This window comes from Salarias fasciatus, chromosome 14 (genome assembly GCF_902148845.1).
Source record: "Salarias fasciatus chromosome 14, fSalaFa1.1, whole genome shotgun sequence".
NCBI lineage: Eukaryota > Metazoa > Chordata > Actinopteri > Blenniiformes > Blenniidae > Salarias > Salarias fasciatus.
The window spans coordinates 37,089,207-37,095,535 of NC_043758.1; the positions used below are offsets into that span (position 1 = coordinate 37,089,207).

Below are 6,329 nucleotides of genomic sequence, written 5' to 3' on the forward strand. Positions count from 1 at the left end.
TTCTACTATTGAGCTCATTTCAAGATCATCAACTGACATCAAGACTCAGTGGAACTGAACTGTGCTGATACTGAGTAGATTTGACTGAACTTACTGATGGATTTCCTGATTGTAAACCTGGATTTGCCAGAAAAAAGACACTAGTTTTATTCAAATGAGAACAATTTGCTTTTTTCAGTATTTCTCACTTACTATTGGGCAGTATAAAGTCTGATTTCAAGTACTTTTCTCTAAAAACCATGATTCCTGTTGTTTATCCTTACCTGGACGCAGTGTTTCTAGGTTTAAAATCTTTATTCTATTCTTGCTGCATGAACAGATAATCTCACCGGTAATTAAGTCATCTCCTTCTCTAATGTAGTGTTTATGTGTTATATTTGAACACCGTTTTCACAATGAACTGAGAGAGAGAGAGAGAGAGAGAGAGAGAGAGAGAGAGAGAGAGAGAGAGAGAGAGAGAGAGAGAGAGAGAGAGAGAGATTATACTCAAACTAAAACTTTTGCTAGGGATAAAAAGAGGGAAAAAAGAACACCCAAGTGAACTATATACATGAATTTATTTAAATGAATTATATACATGAATTGATGGCCGTAATCCTTTTCCCCTGTGTGGAGACGCTGAGCTGCAGGGGTCCTTCCATCATGGAGGCCTGGTGTGGCCCCCAGAGCTCCTCACTGACCCATTTTACTTCACCGGTGTCAGTGAGGAGCTCGATGACACCCTCCTCCTCTTCACGAGGCACGGCCCCAACCACCGTGATGGCCATCATCTCGTCCTCCAGTTCCTGTGAGACAAAGAGCAGAAGTCAGCCTCAACTCAGAAAGGAGAAGCAGACACAGTCAGAAAGACTGAGGACAGAAGTACCTCGAAGCTGGTGTGTGCTGAGGACTGCAGCTGGGGGCCGTAGTTGCTGTCCACCATCTTCAGGTGGCTGATGGTGACAGTGGCCCCCAGCTGCAGAGGGTGGAGGGCGGCCTCCCTCCACAGGACCACTGGAACGCTCATTCCATCCTGTGGATGGACAAATATGAAACATGGACATAGAAGACATCAGTGTCTCTCAGTGTCAGGGTCAGGTTGTCTCTGTCTATCTGTGTCATCCCTGTGTGTGTGTGTGTGTGTGTGTGTGTGTGTGTGTGTGTGTGTGTGTGTGTGTGTGTGTGTGTGTGTGTGTGTGTGTGTGTGTGACTAACCTTCTTCAGCGTGATCCTGCGGAGGGGGGCCGCTCCTCTCCCTCTTCCCCTGGTCAGGTAGGGCCGCCGGATCTGAGGAAGAAGAGGAGGAGAGTCAGAATAGAGTTTTTGGTGTCAGGTTGAAGCTGCTAGCTGAGGAAATACGTACCTCCGCGACCTCTCCCTCCACCGTCACAAATCCTGTCTGGTGCTGGCACTCGGAGAGTGCGGTCTTCTTGGAGGGGGGGTGGAGCAGGGCCTTGGCAGCCTCCAGGACCGCACTCTCCGGTGCCAGGGGAGAGGTCGCGAAGAACCGCGTTCCCTGGTTGATGTTTATGTAGAATGGGGGGGACCCTCCCACGAGAGTGTACCCTCTCATGTAGAAGGTCCCCCCCACTTGGATGCGGTGAGCATACTCCGAGAAAAGTGTTATCGTGGTGCAGTAGCTGCCGTCTGTGACGGCAGCTACTGTGTTAATCTTCTCGGGCCCGGGAGTGATCCCGGACCCCTCTTTCTGGGTCCACCAGAGCACCTTCTGTCGCTCCTCCGCTGCCACCACACCGTAAAAAACCCAATTACCAAAACATTGACTCAATTAGAAGATTGCTAAGGCAAGTTGAAATAGACCATTGGCTCAAGTGTTGTTATTGGGAAAGCCAGTTAATAAATGTTTGTACAATTATTCATAAAAAATATTGAGTCAGGTGATAAATTGTTGTTGGGTGGACGCCAACAATGGCTGATATTGACTCAACTAACATACAGTAATTGAGTGAATGGATTGGACAAGTTTTGCATTTGTTGACTGAACAAATGTGGGCGGCGTCATTTGCGGTAATGAACTTCGAGCAAAGGAAGTACGGCAAAGCCACAAAGTTTGTCGACACGGCCTCACGGAGGGACGAGGAGTGACAGGTAAGCAACACTGTGCGTTTGCTTATTAACATTGTCAATCTCTGAAACCAGAGTCAAAAGAAATTTGTTTTTCTGTGGAATCTGTTCTTGGGGGACTGTAACATTTTTTGCTTGCTAGCTAGCCAGTTAGCTTGGGTAGCCGGGCAGCTAACTTACATATTACCCCTCTAATTCATAAGGTCAATGTTTAGCCAGCTAACAGCATTAGCCGTCTAACAGCGCCCGAGGCCCCACGAGCAGCACGTCCGCACGTTAGCCAAACCCGCGGGGCAGGGTTTAGCTAAAGCTAGCTCCGGTCCCGCGAGCGGCACGTCCGCCCGTAAGCCCGCTAGCTGACGCTTGCTCCGGTCCCGCGAGCGGCACGTCCGCCTGCTAGCTGACGCCTAGCTCCTGTCCCGCGAGCGGCACGTTCGCCCGTTAGCCGGCTAGCTGACACTCGCCCCGGCGTGGGCATAGCAGCGCCTCTGTGCGACAGCTGTTGGCGGACGAACGCCGTCAGCTCGTTGGCCAGCTCGCTCTAGCATAGATTTATAATATGGTTTTGCCTGGTAAACAGCCTAGCAAGCAAACCATCAGTCGGGAAGCAAACGTCTCGGCGGGAAAGCTAGCTTTGAAGGCTTTAATAAGGTCAGCTTTTCTAGCATTTGTATTTATATCAATACTTGCTCTGGAAGTAGCTGTAATCCTGTCATTCTCAAACCACTGGGTTCCCTTAACTCTGACAAAGTACAAATTGAACTAAATGGACCTCAGTCCCATTAAAGTTGTTTGAATATATAACGGTATAATGGACGATGTTTTAGCCAATGAATGGCGTGATGCGAGCGTCAACTATTGGTCCTCTGACATGTCAATCACGCTGAAGAAATGCTTGCGTCACGCCGTCAAGCGTGCTCGTCGGAGCAGCAGAGCAGGTAGGACGGTCTGGCGCATGCGCGTTTTTCAATAAGCGAGTAACAGACGTTTGGCTTCGACTTTATCGAGAAAATCCTCCATTATACCTTTAAGGAAAACACTTTTTCCTAACTTGTAAGGGTCATTTCACAGTCTCCTAAAGCAGTGGCTCCCAAACCTTTTTGCCTGTGACCCAAAGGGGAATTATGACATTTGCCAGGACCCAAACTAGTGAAAACAACAGATCTACAAGCCCACTACACATCATGAAATAAATTGGCTGTGCCGTTCTTTGGCTTCCATCTTAACTTTTTATTTTGGCATCTCTCTACTCAGGGCAGTTTCTTCTGTTTGACACAGTTTCTTCTCATTGACTTGCACTACCCTGTAAATATCTGTCACATATCTATAGTTATGTATCTTCTCCCTCAGATGAAAGGAGGTCGTTGCTGAAGATGTGCATGTCTCCACAATCAGCCAGAGATGGCCAGCCCTATTCTTGTTGGATCAGGTAAGTTTGTGTATGTTTTACTTTGTTCCTTCCACATAAAATGTCACACAACTGAGACAACCATATGCACTGGAGAGGGGTGGAACTAACTGTAGGTGGGAAGAGAAATGGGATGTAATGATTTTGTCAAGAGGAAGTTAGACTAATATTTCTAGAAACACAGAATAAACACAAAAACAACACCAGGGCCATGTTTCTTATACCCTAACAATAAATAAAGGGTCTGATGCCTCAAAGGTGGAATGGCCCTTTAAGCCTGGTATTGAAGATGGTCACTCTGATCTGTCCTGAGCAAGTGACGTGATGCTACATCTGTGGTTTTTGCTATGATCTGTCTACAGGTTGTACATTCACAAGTTGTCTCTTCATTATCTAATTGTTTTGCAGGTACATGCAGAATTCAAAAGAGTAACAGGAAAAGAATTGATGGAAACGTTCTTCCCCTCCTTGGATGAGCACACCAGAGCTCCGCACCGCAGCTCACCACCCCACTCAAGTGACACTAAGGAGTCTGTTGGAGTACCGAGACGAGCAGGTAAGATGGAAAATAACAGACAAATGTGTCTTCATCACTTAAACCCTACTGGGTGTCCGGAGTCCCTCACGATTGAAAATAGTGTTTTCTGTTATTGTGGGTAAAGCTTCTGCTGAGAATAGCTGATCGACAAGCTCACAATGTCACATAGTGAGCTTGTCAGTCTGCTATTTTCAGTAGAAGCTGTTTTCAGTACACTGTACATACAGTAGATGTATGTATGCAGTTACAATGAATCAGCCTTTAGATTCTAGATGTGAAATGAGCTGCCTGCCCACTCCATTCCCACACTATGTCTGAAAGAGTCGACATTGTAAAAAATTGTACAGTGACAGCATTACATTGTTGTTTTTTGTTTTAATTTAGAACTGTTTACTTTGTTTTCATGTTTAAGCACTTTGAGTTTACACGTCTTGTATGAAATATGCTGTATAATGTACATGTATGAACAATATGCATGTGACTTGACTTGTCCTGTGTATCCAGACCACAGAGATCGTTAAACATCGGAGGGTGGTGGCTGTCAAAGGGCTGCAGTATTACCTGGGGGAGAAAACCGAGCTTTTCAACACCTGCCAGGTAAATCAGCATTTCAAGGAGAACATCCATCTGTCCATCAATATCATTTGGATATTGTTTTTAATTTCCTTTTTATTAATGTGCTCCATCTATAGCCAGATGGTGTGTACGAAGCCTCAAGCCCCATGCCAATGGGTATCCTGGAGATTGTGGGGCCTCCGGGAGGCCTGGAAGCTGCGCCATTGCTACCTCCTTACGAGCCTTGAACCCCAGACTTTCCTTTACAGCTTATACTGTCAGCTATTGGTGTTGCTCTGTTTTGCACTCTTTTCAAATGTTGTGTAATTTTTTGAATTTGAATTTAAATGTTTTGTTTTGTACACAGAAAAATAAACATTTAAAGTAAATTTGTCTTTATTAGTCTTTATTTAATTAGGCTATATTTTATGTTGAGTATATATCATTTAAATATTAATTCATGCAGTCATTATTATGTTATTCACTCAATTATTACTTTATAGTTGTGATGACTAATAAGTCCTAGTTGAGTGAGCACATGATGTGGAATATGACATGGTGTCAACTCATTTGTTTCAATTGGCTCAATTAATAAGCCAACAGTCTTTCGTTCTGTCAATGATTATTCAGCAATTGGCTGAATTAATAGCCAACGAAGAGTTTTTCGTTCAGTCAATGTTTTTAAATAGTAATTGAGTCAACTCAAAACATTTCGTGAAACGCTTCACCCTATGAATAATCAATTCAACCAATTTTTTTTTTAATACAGTGCACCAGGATTTTTACTGCTGGTGGCGACAGGCAGTTCTGCTCGGGGTTAAACAGGATTTTTCGCAGTGACATTCTGCAAAGACGAAAACAAAGAAACATTAGTGGACAAAATCAGAAAGAACTCAGTGATCATGACAGGTTCCAGTTTTCCTCATCTTTACTGATCTTTACTGAATACACTGAGGCTGGATGGTTTTTAGATATTTCAGATTGATGATTGAAGCTGATGATTGTTAGGATCAAATCAGTTACATGTTTACACAGTATCTGTTCAGAAAAAAGAAAAACACTCTGTCATTTCAGTCCTCACTACAGGATGAATCAGTCTTGATCAGTGATGGACTCAGACTGACATTATCTTTACACTCTCAGCTGTTTGACTCAGAGGCTGCTCAGTGCACACACACTTTACACTGGCTTTATTATGAGGATGGCATTAAAATACCACAGGACACACACACACACACACACACACACACACACACACACACACACACACACACACACACACACACAAATAGAGAAAGAAAAAGAGAGGGATGTTTTATTTCTGAATGAAAATCAGTTGTGTTGAGTTTTAAAATAAAGTATTAATTTAGAAGGAACGAATTTTCAAAGATTAGCCAGAAATGATCAGTTTAAATGGTGATTTTAGTGAAGAGAGGATGAAGCAGGCAGATGAAAAGAAGCGCAAAACGAAAAAAACGCGGCCTGTGGCTAACGGCTGACTAATTCAAACACATTCACACTTTAAACACATCTATTCTTTAAAAACAGCCTCGTTTTTTTCTGAATTCTCCTCACAATACCAGGGTTAACACAACGTTTTACTGGAAATATATAACTTATGAGGTTTAAATGTAAAACCAGCTCCGTTAACGGACTGAATCCACCGGAGTGAATTAACGACACATTTATAACCCGTTACCGGAGCTACAGCGGAATAAGGAGGGAAACAGAGCAGGTTTAGACTGTAGCCTGTAATTTAAAATG

The 6,329-nt window shown here is 43.8% G+C and overlaps 1 long non-coding RNA gene across 1 annotated transcript; it reads left to right on the forward strand.

Annotated features, from left to right (window-relative positions):
• Positions 1 to 1,922: 1,922 nt before the first annotated feature.
• On the forward strand, positions 1,923 to 4,607 carry LOC115399983 (uncharacterized). Its single transcript, XR_003932749.1, has 4 exons — positions 1,923 to 2,088; positions 3,415 to 3,493; positions 3,881 to 4,028; positions 4,515 to 4,607. It is a non-coding gene; the product is annotated as an uncharacterized LOC115399983 (long non-coding RNA).
• The last annotated feature ends 1,722 nt before the right edge of the window (positions 4,608 to 6,329 follow it).